Source organism: Oreochromis aureus, linkage group 12 (genome assembly GCF_013358895.1).
Source record: "Oreochromis aureus strain Israel breed Guangdong linkage group 12, ZZ_aureus, whole genome shotgun sequence".
Lineage (NCBI taxonomy): Eukaryota > Metazoa > Chordata > Actinopteri > Cichliformes > Cichlidae > Oreochromis > Oreochromis aureus.
The window spans coordinates 13954293-13976903 of record NC_052953.1 but is presented as its reverse complement, the minus strand read 5'-3'; the positions used below and the strand labels follow the sequence as shown (position 1 = coordinate 13976903).

The 22611-nt window shown below is 39.4% G+C and overlaps 1 protein-coding gene and 1 long non-coding RNA gene across 4 annotated transcripts in view; one reads left to right on the top strand and one right to left on the bottom strand.

Annotated features, from left to right (window-relative positions):
• sh2b3 (SH2B adaptor protein 3) overlaps positions 1 to 15827 on the bottom strand; it is a 61793-nt gene extending 45966 nt beyond the window's left edge. The window contains exon 1 of one of the 2 annotated variants that reach the window (XM_039620871.1): positions 15197 to 15827. The gene's annotated coding sequence lies outside the window, so the exon portion shown is untranslated. The remainder of the gene's footprint in view (positions 1 to 15196) is intronic. The other variant, XM_031727310.2, reaches the window with a different exon arrangement.
• On the top strand, positions 176 to 21175 carry LOC120443087. Of its 2 annotated transcripts, XR_005615122.1 has the most exons (4): positions 176 to 837; positions 19226 to 19290; positions 20178 to 20269; positions 20416 to 21175. It is a non-coding gene; the product is annotated as an uncharacterized LOC120443087 (long non-coding RNA). The 2 variants fall into 2 exon arrangements; XR_005615121.1 differs by having other exon boundaries at positions 20178 to 21175.
• Positions 21176 to 22611: the final 1436 nt, after the last annotated feature.

Sequence of the window (22611 nt, the reverse complement as noted above, 5' to 3'; positions counted from 1 at the left end):
CTTCCTGTACTTTTTTAGAGCATGCTCAGTGCATGCCTCATTTTGCCCCTTCAGCTGGCCTCCTAGAAGCTTGGTTCTATCTGCCTGGCCAGCCCAGCGATGACTCAGCACTGCCTAGAGAACATACACACACACATGCACACAAAAACACAGACACACACTTCCTCTCGCCGTATCCATTGGGGTCTTGGCCGTCTCCGTTCCCAGGGTTTTCCCTTTCTTTTCATCCCCTCTGTCATCTGAGGATCTCCAGATGTGTTTGGACTCAAACTTCCTTGACTTTTTACCTTGACGAAGAGCCATATTCAAACTGTGAGGGGAAACAAAAAGGCTAACACAGTGTTTGTGTCTCCTTTCTCTGTTCTTATCCGGGACCTCTAACCTCGCCTCAGTGTTTTGTTATTGTATTATTGCTTTCCTAGACAGCATTCGGCAGGAGACGACAGAAAAAAAAGCCAATCCAAACACCCGAAGTTGCAACTGGAAAACATTTGTGCACTCCTGCCTTTTTTCCTTCTTCACCTTACTCATCACTCCCTCAAGCTCCTTCTCCTCCCCTACAATGCCCACATTCTTCTTCTGCGAAGCACACGCACGCTCGCGATGGCACACTGATTGCTTTCTTCGTCTCTCTCGTGGGCTTTACAGAAATTTGGCACCACTTTTTTCTCCCCCATCGACACCACAAAACAACCTGAGGAACTGCTGCACTGTGTCGAGATCAACGGCAGATTTTTTGGCAAGAAGAAAAAAGAGAAAAATGATCTAACCAAACAAATGCTACTGTGAAACTACTGATGCAGCAAGTCAACCACTGCTGTTTAAAAGAGCAAACAGGTAGTGACGCATACCACACAACTCTTTAATGGACACATGCAAAATGTCAAACAAGTGTCAAAGCGCAGCAGCTAGTCACACTTGCTGACATTTAGACAAATATAAAACAATCTTTTCTAAGCATGTGACATGAGGCAAAGTCCTTCTAGAATCTAGAAGCAAGCCTAACCACTCGGCAGCCATCTTGAAACACCTCCATAATAACTTAGGCACTAATTTTAAATCATTATCCAAATTAGCTCAATGGTCAGTGAATATAAAAACTGTATCCTGACCTTGTCCTGTAAAGTTAACCCCACACCAGGTCAGGTTGCAAGACACCAAAATGAGTCACACAGCTCTCATCTATCCCTAATAGTCATGATGTACACGCTCCAGAAGTGGACATAAAAGAGTCTGATTTTAATCAAGACGGAAGGAAACAGGATGTGTGAAACACAGACATGAATCGATCTTGTTAGCGTGAGTAACCTCATGACTCAGGACTTACTGGGGAAATTCATGTGTTATATTGCGGCATTTTATTCCCACTAAATGGAAGTGCTAGCAGTATGATTTACAGTAAACAGCGTCCTGGATGTGGTCTACAGGGAACAGAGACAACATGATCTTTTGCTCAATATTTTTTTTGTTTGCACAAACATTAACATCACATGGCTCTTCTCAAAAAGAAAAGAAAAAGCTTTTTTTGGAGCAAAACCAAGAAAATAAAATCTCCCAAGACTGTGGCTTATATAACACTACAACTCATAGATAATAATCTATGCTGCTGGTGGATGTAGCCTGCTATTTATATCTCACAGGCCTGGTATCAGCTCCCACACACCACTGAGTTACCCTGTTGTCCCCATTAGGGAACAGCTCGTTTGATGCAATGGACACACACACACCCATGAAAGTGTTGAAGTGACCTGAGTTTTCAGGTCATGTATTCAAATTAGGAGGTAGGGGTCTGGTTTGAGAGTGCTGCAGCACCTCTAATGGCCACTAGATGCTGGATGCATAACCGAAATGCAGACTGGGTGGGAAAATGTTACAAGTCTGACAAGTACTAAACTACCTCGTAAAATAAGATTTTAAAGGGTTTTAAAAACAAGTTTACTTAACCAATAAACTGATCTCGAGGCTCCTGTGAGTTCGTATAGGGGAGAATTTTTGAGTGCCGCTGCCAACTGAAGCTGAAATGATTTGTCGCCCGAGTCATATGGCAAAAAAAGCATAATTAAAATAATTTTAGCTTAAATGTAAAACATCTGATGTTGGTAAACATCAAATAGCACAATTATCTAATTTCTTTTCTTAAATTTTACTTAATGTCTTTGAGTTTTAAGTGGTTCAACTCAAGTTTGCCAATGTAAAATTATCAGACCTTGCATACTGAAAAATAACAATATTGGAAGATGCTAACACCGACAAGCTGACTATATGTCAATGAGTTCTCTGAAACAGTATCTATTTAATTTCAGCAGATTCTGTACATCTCGGAGTTGTTGGGTTTTTTTCACGCTAAAAGCACTCGGCACTCCTGATAATACTCAGCTCAGAGTCCTTGTAGTACCAAAGAGGCACAGCCTCAGCAACTCTGACACTTTGGTTGCTAAACAGGTGCAGGCATAAATACTCAGAGAGCAGCAGCATTAACTTGTCCTTCATTGCTGTTCTGTGACATTTGGTCAGTGTGTTGCTCGACCGTCTTTCCACTCTGACTGGACAGCTGGTTAAGCTGGGAAGAGGTGCACAGCGTGGAAAAGATGACTAGCACCTTGTTATGTTGCTACTGCTGTTTTTGCCACTGTAAACAACTGGAAAAAGCATGCTAGACTCAGGAAAAATAGACGAGACTTAGCAGATTTATGGAGATTACATTTGGATGTTTCAAAGCATACCATTTTTCATAATGTAGTCTTCTTTTCCAACTGCTAAACTACCATTAAACTGGTCCGGGAAGGCTATTGGTGTTGCACTTTTCTCCTTATGAAAGTTAGGGGTCAGCAACCTCCAGTCACTGAAGAAAAATATGTATTCCCCAACAGGTGGCTGTTTCTAGTTGAAACTGGTCACAAACAGGATGCTATACCAAAAACCTCAATGTGATAGTTTTGGCTGCAGATTTCTACAGTCGCCCATAGTTTGCATGGAAGATGCCAACTTGAGTGAGATGTAAAGTGATTCAAAAGATCCAAGTTTGATTTTGAAGAAAACCCGTCTTGTTCTCAATTTACATCACACTCCTCACAGTTTTAACATCACTTGGCAAACATGTTTGCAAACAAGTCAGCATCTTCCATGCAAACTATGGACACCCACAACAATCTGCTGGCAAGCAGCTTGGTTTCAAGCAGGTTTTCAGTGCAGTACCACACAGGCAGCAATCACCAGCAATCACTTGCCATTCAACTGAGGAATACACATTTTCCAGAGTGACCTGTGGTTTTCAGGGGATCACCAGTCACTAGGCATGTGTGGCCGGGGCTTGTCAAAACCTATAGTCATGTAAACAATATCACTTAAATAATCAACTAGCCAACTCTATGATTACAGCTCTACTAATCAGCAAATCATTTTAAAATAAAAAAATGTTTACAAAAAATTCCAATTTCACTGAATCCACAGTGGAAATCAAGCGAACTTTCCCTAAAGAGCAAGCTGTGAAGAAATTGTATAAACTATAAGAATAAAAAGGTGAGTATGAGAAACTAATGACAGCAGAAGTGGAATTGAACTCCTTTTTGCACAAAGACAGGAGGAAAATACAACCACAGGAGCTACTAAGAAGATCTGTTAGATTTATCAACACTGGAAATAAACATTAGTTACTACTTGACTGCTACACATCAGCTCCAACACTGCACTCCAGTCAAATGTTCACACTACAAAAACTGATATAATGCCAGAAAACAGTACATCTAACTTCAAAAGAACCCTCCAGACATGACATCACAGACTCCATGTTTTTTCAGACACACTTAAACATGAATAGATATCAGATTCTTGGGCGATGAGCTAAACTGTTTGCTCTTGCTCTAAAACACACAAACATACAGATGTGTGAGCAACTAGTCTGGGAATGTGTGTACATGTACACCTCTATGTGCTGATTAGTTGTACATTATTGCAAAAAATAGGATGCAGTCCTAACTGTCACACTCATTAAGTAAAATGCAATTTACAGCGAGCCACATCCGTCCGACCTTTATATAGCCCGAGCCTTATTACCGAGATCAGCCGGATCCAATCTATTGCTTATGACTCAATTAATCTGCATGGCATAGAGGCTCGCAGAGACATCAAACACTCTGGCGTTTCCTGTAAAAACTGCAGTGGAAAATTCATATAAATCACACACACAAAAACCTAAAGCCAAAAAATAAAAAAATAACACAGCAACATGTGCATCCAAGGAACTCGGGTGAAAAACAGATTTTATTACCTCTGAATTTTCACTCCCTAAATCATTGAATGAATCACAGAGATACGGATAAACTTATAAAGCAGGGGGACAGTAAGTGATTGTAAGAGGGGGAGAAGGCAATAAAGCAGTGAGAAAAGGAAGAGGAGGAGGAACAACAGTCACAGGGACAGAGAGAAAGACAGATGGGCGGATAATGAGAGGCCAGGCAGGAAGTGAGAATAACAAGTAGGAGAAAGCTGAGAGGAGAGGAGACGGCGCCAGGTTTGTGGATGAAGGTCCAGGTGGCAGAGCACGAGAGGAAAGGAGACCAAAGGATCACTGCTCTGCTCTGCCTGGGCAGCAATCACAGCAACAGGAAGCCCTGCCCTGCCCTGGCAAGCAGCGCACACATGCAAAGACACCGTGCATGTACACACACATGCACACACACATGCACACCAACGTGCTGCCTTACGTCAGGGGTGAAGAGAGAACTAGAATATCAAGTACAAGTGCTGTTACTTAAAATATTTAACTGAGAGCATGATGAATACGCATTTGTGGTGAAAGCACAACAAACAAGCAGTTCTAGGAACTTTTCTGCTCTCGTATTTTAAGGCTAAATCGCAGTACACAATACGCATCATGATATTTTAAAATAACCTCTAAATTATTTTATAAATGTTCGATTTATCTACTCTGATACATACAGTCACACCACACTGATTATTTAATAATTACCAAATACGTTAAATTTAAAGGTACAGTGTGTAAAATCTCACCACTAGATGTCAGTAGATTGCAGATTGCCATCAACTGAATTCTGTTTTCTTACTGATCCTTTTTTTGCCGCTGTTAGCAACACCAGTCTTTGGAGTGGAGCTAAGGTCGTTGGACTCGGACACTTGGTGAATAAACTTTCATATAATATGAGAATATAATCAATCTATTTATCAGAGGGAAAGTGTCATTTTTAGGACACCTAAGCCTAACATTAGCTAGCGTAATGTTAGCTTATAACCATCTGTCGATGATCCGTTGTGATCCAACTCCTGAGAAGAAGAATAACAAAAAAATAATCGGAAAACAATAGGCATGCTTACGCATGTTTTTGTCTCTTCACTACTACATAATGTATTTTAATAATTTAATAATAATTCCCCAAAACAGCTTCTCAGATAACCAAACGAGTATGAAATATATGATGTATAAAAGCATCCCACTAAACTCTGTGTTAATGAGCATTTACTTCTAAGCCATTACAAACTCCTGCACAACCCTACAAGTTTTAAAGAAGTTTAAAAACAACAGCTGAGTTGTGATTTCAGCTATAGGGTATTTATAACTTAGACTAAGGGGGTGGATGATATGCGAAAGTGGCTGATGCTAATTTGGCATATGATCTTCTTTTCAGAGAAATGCCGCAGACCGTGTCATTAAATAAATATATAATTAAGTACAATTCAAGCATCCTCTCTCCACAAGAACAAAGCAAAACCGAGATCATTTGTGACACAGCTAAGACAAGGTTCCCCATGACCTGCACGATGCACCTTGGAGGTGCAGTTTATTAGATTTATGCATCGGACCTTCAGCTTAGAGTTGCAGGGTTTTTATCCACACGCACAAAAAAAAAATCATATGATCACATCAGCTAAGCTAAAACTGTTGTGAGAAAAAATGTAAGTCAGATCATAATTCAGCACCGAAAGCTTGTGACATGATCATTTGGTCAGATATACGAGAGCACACACGAAGCCATATTAGATACAAAATGTTCCCGCTGAAGAACAGCTGGTAATTTTAGCTCTTATCAACATGATATTAATGGGAGGAAATGGGTCAGCTTTTATCGGCTTCTGAGATAAAAATAAACCAAGTCACAATATGAAACTGAAAAGATGTGAAATCGCTAATTGTTTTTTTTGCCATCACTCCACTGAGACGCGTCGTCACTAGTGATCTTAGTATTAGGATTACTCATTTTTGCTATGTTTTAACACTGCTGCTATAGAGTGAGAACGGTGAGCATAAATGGGCCATTACAATCCCATTTTAAGCAGCAGCAATTAGCAGCCTGATACAGAAACTGCTTTGGTCTCTATAGCTTATTTCTCCTTAATAACTGTAGCGTGGATGAATAAAACAATTTAGATTTTGACTGCCTTGATTGACAAGTATACCAACAGAGACCATTATAACCAGTAGCTTTCTAGTAATTAGTCTTCATTCACATCCTCTCAACCGTGTCTGTGCTGCTGGTGCCTTTTTGAGCATTTTAAGTTAATTTTTTTTAGAACATGTGGACACCACTGAGTGACAGTTCTTTTTTTACTGCTATCAGATTTTAGATACAACTAACCAAGTTTTCTACTGTTAGCTGTTAAGTTAGTGACAAGACAAACTGGCAGTGACCAATAGTCTAAACTAGATACTTCAAAAAGAGGAATCGAGAAATTAATCAGTACTGCTTCGGTGACAGCCTCCATCTTTTATGTACAGTCTATGATACGAACTAGCAAATTTATACTTTCATAACTTCCCTAGTTTGGTCGGTAAACTAAGAAAATATATCACCATGCCTGTGAAGAGACTGCTTCATGGCCTTAAATGTACATAAAGTTAATAAATGTCCCACCAAGTTTGATCAAGAACATTCATAAAAAACAAAAAAATAGAAAACCGACATAAATAAAAATCTACATACCACAACTATCCAAGTTTGTTTTCAAGAGAAAAAGGTCCAGGAATTCACTCTAATACAGCCACCATCAATATTGTTTTGACAAGCACAACTGCCTGCTGTACTGATAGGCAACATACCAGTTAACACAAACCGACACCATGTGACCTTTTTTCCATTCCTTTCACTTCATGTTTTATACTTGAATGCAACAAGCTGCTCTGCATCACGCCAAAGTGGCACGGCCTGACATCAGCTACACACAACGAGCTGCGTTGAGGCCGATTGATCAGGTGCATAAAAGCAGAGGCCGACATGAAAAATACATACAGTCGCAGGGTTCGGATTGGCTGAGGCTTACTGTTCCTGTTTGTGTGAAGTGAGATGTGAAAGAGCTTTGATAATACACAGAGCAGAAAGCGAGACGCACACAGCTTACATAATTGAAGAACATATTGTAAAGGAGGAAGTAGTGCTGAAACATGAGATAACTTTGGGCTTAACTTCCCATAGCCCAAGGAAAGCATCAGCTGATTCAAAGGTATAACACGAGGGAAGGCGGCGATTGCAACTACATCTCAGTAGGCACAGCCAGAGACCAGTGTTGTTGTTATAAAAGGTTTAATCTGGATATCACAAAGACATGGAGAAGCTTTGGCTCTGTAATCCCTGTTCCAAATGCTAACTTGTTGCTCTGTGAGAATGAGCAGGAAACCTTTTGTCTAACACATGAAAAGGAAAACAATTCTGATGTAGCTACATTACTCACAAAGAAGCTATGGAGTAAGAGCAGGGGTGTAACAATACTGAAACTGAGACTGAAATCACACTACAGAAGTCTGCAAATCTGGATTTGCCATGGCATAAGATTGAAAGTGTTAAAATATTCCTATATTAGAAAATAAGCTGACCAGCCATCTATCCCACAAGTTTCCCCAAAATGCACATTTTCAGGTTTACTTCATTGAATTATCAGAAAACAGGTCAAACATCCTGGATTGCCAGTGCTTGTTTTTTTATTTTGTATCATCAACATCAAATTGGTGCAGTTTTGCTTTTTTCTCCATTTTCTCTATTTTACCTTGTTTTAATGACTTACTGTTCAGTGTAATCATTTACCGTTATTCCTTACTGTGAAGCACTTTGGTGTACCCCCTGGTTTTAAACGTGCTATATAAATAAAATTTTATTGTATTGTATTATATCTCATCAGACAGATGCTTAAATTTATGCTCAAAAACTAGATTTTGGCTTTAAATTCTGAAAACGTGTTTCTTCAGACCTGGAGATTTCTTTATCGATGTGTTTTAAATTTATGTCCTTATAAAGACTCAAAAATGCTGAAAAAAATAAGAAAGATTAAAGAGCACTAAATGTAAACCCAACTCCATGTGCTTCAGTGCTGGCCAGTACATCGGATGTACTTATATACCATTCATAATGTCAAGCGTGATATGAATTTTTCAAAATACCACTACAGTGCTGAACAGATAACATACCCACTGTGGCTTTTCAAGTGGTTTAAATGTACTTACTAGAGGCCACAAGAAATGCTGATGGTGATGGGGCCTGGAATAAACTGTTCAGTCTTCCAAAAGCTAAAATACTTCACATCGATGCTCCAGGAGAATCTGAAGGTAAAATTTTGTAAAAAAAAAATCTCCACGTTAGATGTGGAGTGAAAGCAGGGGGCGTAACAGTTGTGAAACTGAGACCAAAATCAGTGAAACGTCTGCCCGTGTGGAGCCTGCTTTAATCGTACTAGTCGCTCATGAGCAGTTTAGGTTTTTATCTGTGACCCAATCAGAAATCACATGATCAGACCACTGGTAAAAATGATTTTTACCACTGGTAAAAATCATTTTTACCAGTCTTCTTTTTAAAGAAAAAAACTAACAAAACCTAAAGCTGTAATCTAAAACCGCTGTTTCTGAGAATTGTTACACCAAATGAGACCTTTACCGGGCTTGATTGTAATGAACTGTTTGCCTGTAACACAGACCTCATTGTGTGTTGTGTTTTGTCAGCTTTGAGGCCTGTACTGTCTGTGATGCCTGTCATTTGCTGCTGACTTCATTCCCTCCTCACATGTCACATCCACACAATCAAAGCAAACTCAAAACTTGCCTCTCTCTTCTTTCTTTTTTCTTTTTTTTTGCCTGTTGCTACACGAGCCCTATATTTTAGCATTTCCTTGACATGCCAGGGTCAGGATAATGACAGACTGCAGATTGTGTAAAGATGTTTTGTATTAGTCATTGGTAGGATGTCGGACAGCTGGAAGGATGTGTATTAGTCAGGACACATAATATCATCATATTAACCGTTTCATTTAAGCTAAAACCCCAGTTTTGTTTTCCAGTGCTCAACGTGGATTACTCCAGCACACAGTCTGAATTCCTTCTTATCATCATACACCCAGCCTTTGGTTTTCCTACTTTCCCAACCTGCCTCCCTGTCTCAGTTCCCACACCACAGGAAATAGGCAGAAAGTGGCTGGACTTTATTTCTGTGTCTTAAGAATAGCAGCATTGTGTTATTGTTGTTGGAATGCAGAGGCCTGAGCCCCCCACCTCCTTAAGTAATAGCAATTTGCCCATATGTAGTGTATAGCAAGAAACAGTGTACCCAATACAAAAGACAAGTCTTGACCACTGTTTTTATCCCCTCTTGATTTCTCCAGCTCTGTGATGCAGACTAATGCAAACATAAAGAAGAAAACAAGAGAATATTCACCACTGATGTGTCACAAATCTGTTGCATTTCTGTGTCATCACAGGATAAAATATACACTCCTGACTTTTAATATTTAGTTATTATTATTTTCCCTAAAACTACACAAATGAGTCACAATATCAAAAAACACTGACAGGTGGGTTGATCATCTTGTTACAAAGAAATGTCATGCTGACATTCATATGGATATTACTTTTGACACTCAACTCCAATAGAGAACCGAAACTGCCAATCAATAAATAATTAGATGTATGAATAATTACAAAGACCAGTGGCCAGGCTCACTCACAACAGAAATGGCTGCCTGCAATCCAAACAGATCACTAAAAAACTGAGCCCCCAGTCACACAGGCATAAAGACCGAGTCAAAACTTTACCTCTGACCTTTTGGGTACAAAACATCCCCACATTGAGGGCGATTTTTTTAAACATTAAACACAAAAATTAATTCACTGTTGAATTTTAAAAAACAGTCATTTTTTGCCAAAATTCTCTCAAATGCTTCCAGACATAGCTTTTACAATAATACAATAATTCACAAATTCACAGCTATCACGGCGGCACAAAAGCTGATTCTTGTAAAAAAAATAAAATAAAAGCACACGCACCCTGTGTGAAACTTTCCCTGCACGCACGCTTTGATCCCTTGCAAAATAAACCCTGACGTGGACATTACAGAACATTAAATATCCACACAGTGAATCTCTAAACAGTTTAAGTAAGCTTCTCAGCTCGACTGTCACCGAAAGCTCGAACTCAACTTCTTACTGGAAGGGATAAACAAAGGCTTAGTTTCGGAAAAGCTGATGACACAATTCTTGACTCACTACTTACCACTAAAACTGAGTCAAATCAAAAAAATTCAGTCGATTCAAACATTCACGACTCAAAACTCCAAGCACATGTCTGCCTGAAATCCACAAGCACTTTATGAATGAGTCACATGATTGTTCTGATTCACTTTGCCAATATTTAAGAGGTGCAATACTCTATCTGTGTGTAACTGTTTTGAGTTGTTGTCGGGATTTGGCTGAGACATAATTGACTCCATCAGTCACTCAGATCAGCAGTGAATCATCTGCAGGCATCTGACTTCCCGGAAGGCTAATTCAGGAGTCTAAACTTTTCTACGTTGGGGCTTATAAGGAGCCAACAGAGTTTCTGTGTTAGGCCTTACAAAGTGCCTCTTTTTGGCACAAAGACATTTCCCAAGAATCCTGTTTTTCTGCACTGATAGCAAATTCTGTGCTTGTGATGGGAACAAACTTATGTGACTTGCTGCAAACTGGACATTTTATGTGAGAAATGTAATCCTACTTTCACTTCAGCTGAGACACGACTCGTATTTCTGCTAAATAGAAAAACACAGCTCTGTCTGACGTGCAAGGGCAGAAAATTCTCACATTTGCAATGCTACAACCATGAAGTACTTAGCATTTTTGTAAAAAAATGAAACAACAACAAAAGAATTGCACAGTTTAAATGCAGCGACCAACTCCAGCTCTGCACCACACAGCCAAGGAATCTGGAAAAACTTGTCATGACGGGCAGTGTTTCTTTGGACAACTTGAAAGCAAAACAAACTCTTGACCCCATCATACACCTTCACTGTGTGCAACCACCCACACACACATATCCATCAATGTCCAGCAAATGCCGAGCCTACAAGCGCACACATGCTTTAAGTAAGATCCTTATGCTGCTGCAGCTAAATCAAGACTATAATCAACATTCTTCCAACAACAAGAACAAGGGTGCATTGGAGTAAAAAACACACCCACACACACACAGACACACACACACACACTCTCTAATTATTGCTGTTTTGGAAAAAACACAGGCACGCATGCGTATCCCCTCTCTAACACTTGCACAAACGTGTTCACACACAGGCAAGTACTTAACCCTAGTGAACGCCTTATATGTATATGTTTGTGTGTGTCTGTGGTGAGAATCCACAGTTAAAGCTAAAATTTTAGGCTTCAGATGCCAAAAGCTGTGCAAGTCATATCACATAAACATACACCAACAGCTCAATAATGTCCGGGTTATTGTAGAAAGTCTATTATGACCAGAAAATAGCCTTCTTTCCTTCCTCTTTTTTTGGTCCTAATTTGTTTCTTCTTTATTTCTCAGTCAACTCCCAGCTCCCTGCCAAATTATCTCCCATGGCATCCTCTCTCTTTTGCCGCCTCCTCCCTCCTCCCTCTTCCCCATAGGGCCACTGTGGGTCAGACCTCTCTCGTGGTCTCATCAGTGGATTTCTTAGAACCCCTGAGGGAAGCGGAAAAGCTGACTCTGATAACATCTCGGTTCAAGACATCGAACCATGACAGTGTCTGATCCGCATCTGATAGCCAAAGCTTCAGAGTTCACTACTCTTACTTATTTCTGGATGCACAACTGGTTCAAAAAAAAAAAGTAAAAATAATCACGATGAAGCTGCACTCCTTTCTTTCAAGGAAATACGTCTCAGACAGCTTCCAGGACATTAATGCGGTGTATTGCATAAAATCCCCAACCAAGTAATCATATCACGTTGGAGAAAATCTTGTTATAATCATGCTGAAAAGAGTCATGCTTCTCTCTAAAGAGACTCCAAGATACTCTGGTGGTGAAAAAATGATGGCAGAATTGCTAGGAGGAGCCACAGAATTCAGGTTTGTTATTTATTTTTATGTTTGAATGCTTATGTGTGTACACCACACCGCCTCTTTAGTCCACGGGTGTTAAACATGCGCCCCAGGAGCCACTGGATGGCTTTGCAAAGTGTGAAAACTGAAAACAAAATGCACTGCTAATGCTGGATAGCACAGGAATGAAAATGTACAGAAAGCCAAAAGGATTTTTTGGATTTTTGGATTTTGATCTAACCAAGCTGTCGGATTAATAAAGGTCATAAAACACTAATGCTGTTTAGTTACAAAAACACCACATGTGAAGGTTTTGTTCCTTCTATAGCTCCGCTCTGATCAGTAAAATGCAACGAGAGCAAACTCCCTACACGAATGCCAAAGGTCAGGCATAATGTTCAACTCCAGCTCATTTTTAATGGCATGTGTCTGTTTAGCTTTTTTTAAAACATTTTCAGAATGTACTTGTAGTTGTTTACAACTATATTCAGTTTTTTCTTCCCTTTCTTCCTTTTGCATTAATACGGTTTTACGGCCAAATTGGGTTGCATATGCCCTATGAGCGTGACACCCCCACTTTAGCCAATACCACAAAGAGCAAAAGAGAAGTGAAGACAGAACCAATGCATCCATGCATCAGAAATCAAGAAAATCTGTGGGGAAGTAAAAGGGTTTTTTTCTGAGAAATAACAGTTTCGCTTGAGACTACACAAGCCAAACAGGAATCTGGAAGTGCTGCAAAGTGCTGTAAAAAGATTACAGATAGGCTTTAGTCTGTGAAGGGTTTTCACCAGCTTATAACAATGACGACCAAGACTGAAGACTTTTTTAGGATGTATTTTCAAACAAAAGCTACTATCACAACAGACAAAAGACTTAAGTTGTGGTTAAACTACAAAAAAGGGAATATTTCATGACTCAATACAGTTTCACCTTCTGATGCAATCAGTTCAGTCATTTTTGTTTATGCCTGATATGATTCACTGTTTTCCAGCTGGTATGGCCTACATAACATTCTCTTCATGCTGGAAGCAGGAACTAAACTCCTTGCTGTTTCTCTTTCGCCTTTCAAATTCATTAATCTCTGCACAGAAGACGTAGCCAGAGCTGCACCTGCATCGCTCAGCATCGCTCTTTATCCCACACTTAACCCAATGCACCATTAAATATTCTACCGGCTTTGCAGGCCTGTCTGGCATAAACCCTGTCGGGTTGGCTCGACAGAGTTAAAATTACCAGCCAAAGAAACTTCATACAAAGCCGTGTTACTTTACCACCCAAGAGGCATATTTTTTTGTCTTCGGTGCCTCTGTGGCTCAAGGTGTGACTGTTGCATCGAAATGACTCAGTCATCAAAGTATGCAGACCTCACAAGGTAAATATGTACCCTGCAGGTAAGCTTCAGCACCTGTTTAGATCATACTGATCACACACGGGCAAAATTAAAATAACATGAACACCGAAAAATGTAGAAGAAGCAGAATTATGCTAAGAAAACGTTAACGTGAATGACAGCTTATTATTACCTCCAATATAATGCTGTAATGTAATGAGCGACCTAAACAGTCAGCATGTCTTTATGCTATTTGTACCCATTTGATGGCGGTTAAGGAGGGCAAAACATATCTGGTGGGCATGAAAATGTTTTAAATAAAAAAAGTATTTAAGCCTTGATGTGGTACTCCCCAAGTTATAACACTTATATAACAAAACAAACCCCAATGTTACTACCAATGCTAATACATTGGTAGTAGCATGTTTAGCAGCCTCTGGTGTTTTGTTTTTTTTTCCATCTGTACCATAACCCCAATATTTTCCAAAAAGTATCTTAGAATGTAGTTTTCCATCTGCTCTTTACTACACATTTTTGGTCAAAGGATTTCAGCAACCACCACAGCTAGTGAAGCTTTTACTTTGAAGGATCGGGCTCCTGTAGTACACACACAGACCAACGCTGCCACATAAAGCACTCCACAGTTACACACCTTGAACTGAACCATCACAACTAACGTTGGCCAACACGTCTTCACCTTCCCAAAAGTACCTTCATTTCAAAGCTCTAAAAGCTGGAATCGGTGCAAACAAAGACACACACACACACAGCCATGAGCCAGAAATAGACCTGAAGTCCTTCCAACACACACACACACACACACCAAAATGAGTACTTTGATTTACTCTCTCTCTCTCACACACACACACACACACAGCACTGCACTCTTAAACCAAGTGGTTTCTCCCTACTAGTTTCTAATCTCCATCCAGCAGTCATGAACAGGCGCAAACTAAATTTCAGATGCACGTTTTTAACACGGTATTCTTATAGCGCACTTTATCAGTGCCTGTCTCTGTATTTAAATACCTTACACGAATCACTAAAATCAAGGGACAGTGGGATGAGTATTGCGTCATCACCATGGCGACCACTGCTGAGTAAATTTGCGCCAAAGCCTTAAACATTTTTTGAGTGACATCGAGTTAGTTACAAACTTGCCAACTGCACATTTTCATGTGTGCATATTGTGACAGCTGTGCTCGCTGAGACAGAAGAAGCTGTTCTGTGGTTTGACAGGACCAAGTTAATTTCTATTAAAAAATAAAATACTTTAGGGGGAAAAGGGAAAAAAATTAAAGGAAAATCTGCGCCAGAACCGCCTGCATGCAACCCACTCGGGAAGCTGCTCCTGCAGACCCTTTAAACTATGCACGACCACGTTTTTTTTTTTTAAATTTTTTTACATTTCTTTTTTCGACCTTCAAGAAAAAATGTTCACATCGCTGCTGCATATTTGTGATTAGTCTCCATGCGGCTACATTTAATAAAGGGAAAAAAAAGAAAGAAAGAAAAGTTTAGCAATGCTAAGAAAAGAGTGTGGGAGAGGGAGGAGGAGGGTGAAAGTTACTGCCACAACATACTCACGTTCTCCGTTATCTCGGATGGGCACCCACCGCAGCACGACGACTAACCAACAAGTTGGACTTCGCATAACGGAAATGTGTTGTGCATTAAAGTAAGTCTAAACGACGTCAGTGAAGAGCAACGTGAAGTGGACACCGGAGGAGAAGCCGTGCGATAAAAAGTCCTTCGCTTTCTCCTTCATTGTGACTGCATGCGACTGGTCCTCCGCAAAAGGGGGGAAAAAAGAAAGAAGAAGAAAACTTTCAGCCACGAACTTGACGCGGAAAAAAATGGTTAGCCCTCATTTCCGTCAAAAAAAAGAAAAAAGAGTGTGGCGGTCCAGTGAGCGTTCGCGATTAAACTTACTTCCGTACTTGTATTTTCAAAATAAGACTGTGTCCGTGTTAAGGAGGCAATATCCGGATTGTAATACCGTTATTACAGTAGACTAAAACAAAAGTAAAATATTAAGTGGAAAATATATTACTTAAATTAAATAAGAATTAAAAATGAGTTTTTTAAATAAAGACAAACAAACTGTGTGCTTACAAAACTTATTAGAATAAAAACCACCTAAGTGATGTGCTTAGTTTTAGCGTTTGCTTTTTTCATGTACATTGAGACTGCAATGTCTATATGATAACAAGTGTTTGCATTGTAATAGACTGACAAATGCCACCCCAATAAAGAAAAATACCAAAAGTAACACTGAAACTAATAAAAACTGAACTGAAACAGAACATTTTCCAACAATAAAAACTAAACTGAAATGAGCAGATCCACACAGGAAAGGAACTGAAACTAAACCAAAATGAAAATAAAAATTCAAAGTGAAATGTAATGTACTTTTCTTGTCTTACTGCCCCATAAAAACAATTTAGCCTAGATTTTTTTTTAACCATACATTTACAAGGCACCTTTTCTGCCTTACATGGCAAAATTAGAATGACCAATAAGTCTAACATGTCTTTGGACTGTGAGAGGAAGGTGGAGTAGAGGAGGAGCCCCATGCAGGCACACGGGAAATGTCCAACCAAAAGGGCAAATGGAGAGTCAGTACAAACAAGACAGAATACACATGTGTGAACTGTAAAGTTGCAAGGAGTAGAGGTAGTGAAGGTGGATGACTTTAAATACCTGGGGTCAACCATCCAAAGCAACGGACAGTGCACAAGAGAGGTGAAGAAGAGAGTGCAGGGCCGGAGACGAGTGTCAGAGGTGATTTGTGACAGATGAATACAGCAAGAGTGAAAGGGAAGGTTTACAGGATGTTGGTGAGACCTGCTATGATCTATGGTTTAGAGACGGTGGCACAAACAAAAAGACAGGAGGCTGAGCTGGAGGTGGCAGAGTGGAAGATGTTTACATGTTTGTTGGGAGTGACCAGGATAGACGGGATTAGAAATGAGTACATCAGATGGACAGCTTAGGTTGAGCGGTTTTAGGACAAAGTTCGTGAGGCAAGGTTGAGATGGTCTGGACTTGTGTAGAAGAGAGACAGTGGATATACTGGACAAAAGATGTTGATCGCAGAGGAGGCTCATGGATGTAGTGAAGGAGGACGGTGCAGATGGTATGGATTCTAGGGACTGGGTCAGCTGGAGGCAGATCTTCAACTGTGGTGACCCCTAAAGGAAGCAGCCAAAAGAAAGAGTAGAATTAAATTGTTTTATTCAAATAGATGGCCATTGAGATTGAGATCTTCTTTTCAACAAAGGGCATACAGTTTAAGAGCACAAAGTCACAAAGACACAGTATACATGCTCAGAAATGAATAAAGCCATGTACAAGAAGTCCCTTTAGGGGTTGCTATGGACACCCCTAAAGGGACTTCTTGTAAATGAGAAGACAGAAGGAAAGAGTAGTTGCAGATACACAAATATAACATTTTAAAATGCTCCAATGGAATCAGATAAGATATGTTTTTGTAGCTTGTTCCATCTGTGTGCAGGAAAGTATTCAGATTGAGTTCTTCCAAAGTTTGCTGTGGGTAAAAGGTACAGCCAAGGTAACAATGTCCTGCGAGCTGACATTTAAAGTCCTATGTTTAAATTCAAGCAAAGAGCAGATGTAACCAGGCGATCTTTGTGGAGTCTTGCAATAAACCGCATACACTGCTGTTTAAGATCTCTAGTACAAGATGAGAACAGAACCCTCTGTGATGAAACAGTGATACATGAAATCAACATAAACCACACCTTACTTTTTTTCTGTTGGTTTGCATTTCTAATGAATTTTCCTTTATATTTTCCTTTCAGTTTGTTTCCAAAGTTCACTTTTAGTTCATTTTTCATTAGTTTCAGGTTCAGTCTTTTTAATTATTATAATATGTGGGTGTTTCTAGTAAGTAGGCTATTACAAAACAAACATCACATTGTGTCGGCAGTTAACATGAAATCATGAAGAAATGTGGGGCTTGTTGACAAATTTGACCGAAATTAGATGGTGGTGATTAAAACTGGAGACATTTCCTGTTTATTTATTTATTTATTTATTGTTAGTGTGTTTTATAAGAGTGCAATATTGCTTTACTTCGTTTTTATTGGTTTTCAAAGTCAAGGTTTTATTTTTATTTGAGTCAACTGAAATTCTATCACGCCTACTTTTAGTTTCCAGTTGTCTTTTTGCTAACAATATCCTCACTTTGCATGCAATATGGCCCCTGTTCACATTATAGTAAATATTTATCATCACCTTAGATTGTGTTATTATTAATTATACATGTGGCAAGTATTAAACAGCTGACTGCTTTTAGCAAATGCTCTGTTTAAATGCAGAATTTATTAAAAATGCAGTAACTGAATGTGCTCATCTAATTCTATTTGCAAACTGCAGCTGTCGGATATTTTCCTGTGACATGCATGTGGCGCAAGACAAGCATAAAACAGCATGAAATTGGTCTCTTAATTGTACAGCTCAGTGCACACCAACTAAATTACTTACAGCCACTTTTCACTGGCACTGTGATGATACAGTCCAATATGAATTTATTGAGGAATATGCACCAAATATTGAAACAAGGCACAATCTGCCTGAAAACACACACATCATTTAATTTATTGTCATCCTGTATGACTGCATATTCACAAAAAATATGAAGTTAAATGAGCTCACAACAAACACAGGATGTTTGGGACAGCTGGGCGGTCTATAATCACTATGCCCAGCAGTGTCAGCAACCTATTTCCTGTGCAAACATGCTTATATGTTTGCCACCACTGACCCATTTTTATGCACACAAACACTGTATTGTGTCTCAGCTGATTTCAGTCAATGAGATGTATCCACAGCTGTAAATGTATCATTTAATAATCTTCTAAAACTGTCGTAAGGACACATTTTATGACAGAAGTGTGATATACATAGATGAAATACACACTTTTTGAGTCATCAGTGTTTAGCTTTAAGCATGTACTTTTATGTTGAAATTATCAGGGAGGAAGTAGCTCCTAGTAAATACCATCCTGGGCAGGTTACTGCAAAAGGTGTCTAGTTTCTTAGGTGAAGTCTTTTAGTTATTGTACCTTTATTTTGGTACTTTATTTATGGATGCAGATCATTTAAAAAAAAATATTATTAACAAAACAGCTGTGCAGGTGTGTAATGTTGTTTGCTGTGGCTTTAACTCAGTAGATCTGCACTATGCTATACTTTAAAGTAAGGAGATCATTTAAATGTGACGTTAATAAAAAAAAACGTTAATTTATATTGTCAGGTATGAGTATAAAGTTTGCAGCTATTTTTGAAATATCCAACTAAAATTGTTAAACAGTGACATCTGATGGCAGACGGACTGCAGTGCATGAGGACCGTGTGCCTGTTTATAGAAAACGTCTTTTTTAAGGTATCAAAAAGGGAAATTGGTTAAAAATCACTGGATATTTACACAAGAAACTTACATTTCCTGGAGTCTATCCCTTCTGTCACTGAGCAAAGGCAGGATATACCTTGGACAGGTCACTAGTCCATCCATTCAGACGTATAGCTACACTTACTGACATTTCAGAATCACAATTTAATCTAACATGCATGTCTTTGTACTGAAGGAGGAAGCCAGAGCACCCACTGTGAACCCAGCCAGCGAGTCGAGGCATCAGACTGCACGACAGTGGTAATTTGGCACAGTCACATATTCCTTCAGTCTGCGATTACAGTAACGAACTTTTGGAGTTGTGAAAAAATGTACCCATCCGACTAGAATTTTAATAATACGTGCTAAAATGAAAGCTGTCTCAATATTACATTTTGCAATTTGAAAAAAACAAAACATAAAATCACACTGTATCACTCCTACCCCTTTTCGGCGCAAGCCATTCATGTATCAGTGATAATAGTGTTGTGCACTAATGAAAACTGAAGGAACTGAGCCATGGTCAGAAAGTGATTTGAATGGAGATGAGACTTCATGACAAAATTAAGAAACCAAAGTCAGCTATTGTGGCTGTAGATATATGGCTTCAAGTGTAATAACACAATTGTGAATATAACACAACGCACACATAATGTGAACAGCTCCATGACTGGATATGCTAGAATTACAGTGTCAGCAATTTTAAATTTGAAAAGGCCCGTTGTAAAGTCTCTCATTTTAACATCCAAAGTTTAATACTAAATATTCATATACACCAAGAGCACCACACACCTATAACAGTTCCCCTCATTTAGAGGTTTTCTATCAGTCTGCTGTGGTGAGAAGGATGTGCTGTGCTCTGGGACCAGCATTGGAGCAGACTCAATAAAGTGATTAGCAAGTCTTACTCTGTGATTTCCTGCAAAGTGGGAAAACCCTTGAAGTTAAACAAACTGTTATCCATTATGGGCAATACTGATGGCCCTCTGCATCACTAGACATACAGCAGAATCAGCTCTGCTGCCACAAGGACAGACACAGAAAATGTTTCATACGTCATGCAATAAATCTACAATGCAACCTTGAGGTACAAAAAAAGCCTAACTATGCGTTTTCATGCTCATGTTTTTCATTCCCCTCTTTTCCAGTCTCCCCTTCTGTGCTCCATGTTTCTTCCAGAGGAGTCAGCATTATGCCGATTGACTCCACTAGAAGCATGTACAGGCTTTACAGAAAGAAAGTAAGAGCAAGCACACATGCACTTCCCCTTTGGGGTGCTCACCATGCACCCTGTAGAGTCATGCCTGAGAGGTCCGTCAGCTCTCTTGTGTTTGCTGTGACTTTGCTGCTCAAGTTCAATGCATGTTCACTGACGGTTCACTGCAGGATGAAAACGACCTTCGGGCCACCGTGAAATGCTCTGGCAGCTTGCAGAACGTCACACATTTATTCTCTGAAAAGCAGAAATGCATCTTCAAAGAATGATTTAATTTCACTGCAATTTAGAAATGCAGTTGGTGAGAGAAAGTGTGAATATGTGTTTATGTGTTACTGTTTAGATCTCCTCTAGTAAGCGGAACAGCTCACAAAGATGCAGGAGAGATGTGTGCAGTCTGTGTCTGTATAGCTATTTAATATGACTGTATGCATTCAGACTCATGCTGTGTCAAAACTGATGTAAAAGCTAGGAAGTGGCAATAAAAACTAAACTAGGTGTAAAACCTTTGTAATTAAAATTTTAAAAACTAGAAAAGATAATAGGTGCATTTCCCTTAATGTCTTTTATAAATGTATTCGATGATATGCATGCATATTCAAATAGAACTAACAGTGAAATAACAGTGAAATAAATAAAATAAAAAACACTTCCAGGGGGAAGCTTGCTCTCAAAACTAAATTAGGAGAAAAGTGAAATGAACTTAAAGAAAAATGCATTAGTCTTCAGTGCGTGTGTTTCTGTGTGTGTCTTTTTTATGTGCTGCAGAGCTAATGGCAACCCAACGAAAGACACATCTCTCTTCTGTATTGAAAATGTCAAACATGCATCATCAAAGAATTTCTTAATCCTTTTGCAAGTGAGAAACTGAGCGTATCAGACACCAGACATACAGTTATATAAAATGTGCTTCTCCATTTCTGTAAGAGAAAAAAGAGACAAACAATAAAAATAATCATCTAATCCACTGTCGTCCTAAATGTCTTACTACTTACATGGTAGTATTCAGTTCATTAAGGCACTAATAGGTCAGGAGGTGCAGGTAAACAGAGCAGGCAGTAAGCAACACCTGCAATCCTGCAAGACTAACGTGTTGCAGAAGGCATCAACTAACAGCCCAAGACTAACTGCACCTCACTGAGTGTGCAGTCACGACAAGCAAAGTAAGTAGTTTCTTGACCAGTTAAAGTTTGAGACAGCCACCAGAGCACACCAAAACGCATCTCTTCGCGTATCATAACAACTTTCTCTCAGGTGGCAGTTGCATGGGGGATGTGGATGGGTGGCATGGATTAATGATATTCATGTGCAGAAGCCTGGAAGGACTTCACACAGAAAATTCAGATTAATTAAGAGAAGGAACTCTGAAGTCCAGTGATCAGTTTGTTAAAAACTCTACCTTATGTTTATGTGTTTATCATTTACCTGTACATAACTTATAGTTAACCATGCCACATCATACCCGAGCATTTTAATTCTGTTGTGCTTTTTAGCTCTCATATTTAAATAGTTTCCGTTCTGATAATCAAGACATAAGGCACTCTGCAGATCTGCAGTAATATGCAGAGTGAGGCAGTAAAATACAAGGTTGTGACTGGAGTACTTTAGTTTTCCCATTTTGTGTGAATTTAGGCTATACTTCCTCTGAATTATACCTCAAAGGGAAATAATTCATATTTCGTACAGAATACGGTGCATTGCTATAGATTAAAGCACCGAAAGACTGACAGGTAAGATATTTTTGTTCTGCAGAGTGGTGATAGAGTATTGTTGATATTTTAAATACATCTTGCCGGTAACATTTACATAATTTCATTCAAGTAAGGTTTTGAATGGAGTCTTTTTAAGCATTTGACATGCTCACAGGCAGCTCAAAGGAAGTTCTAACACAGCCAGGTGAGACTGCCAAAAGGTGAAGCTGTGCAAGCAGAGTGGAACAGGAGAGATGAAGGTAAGAGAGTCCAGTTGAAAATCACAAAGTGGTTTGCTTTAGTCTGCCCTACTTGCTGCTAGATTTAGGGTGTGGATATTTTAGTTTCGCAGCACTGCCTGCCTTTTTGTAAAAGTCATGCCACTATAGGTGGAGCAGTAGACAGAATTCCTATTAAAGCTTCAGGTGCTGAACTGTGAATTGTAATTCACCCACAATGCACAGAAGTTCTACGCGGGAAGCAAAGCACGCCTGTGGGGGGGAAATAAAGGTGGCGACTTACCTGGAAAAGTTCAGTGCTTCTTAATTGAAGTTTTGACAAAACTCCTGGTGGAAATGAGCAAAGGCTTTGGAGTCTCTAAAGCAAGGAAGGCAGCTTCAGCAACCAGATCACAATGCTACAGGCGCAGGCGAGAAAGCAGTGATGGTACTTAAA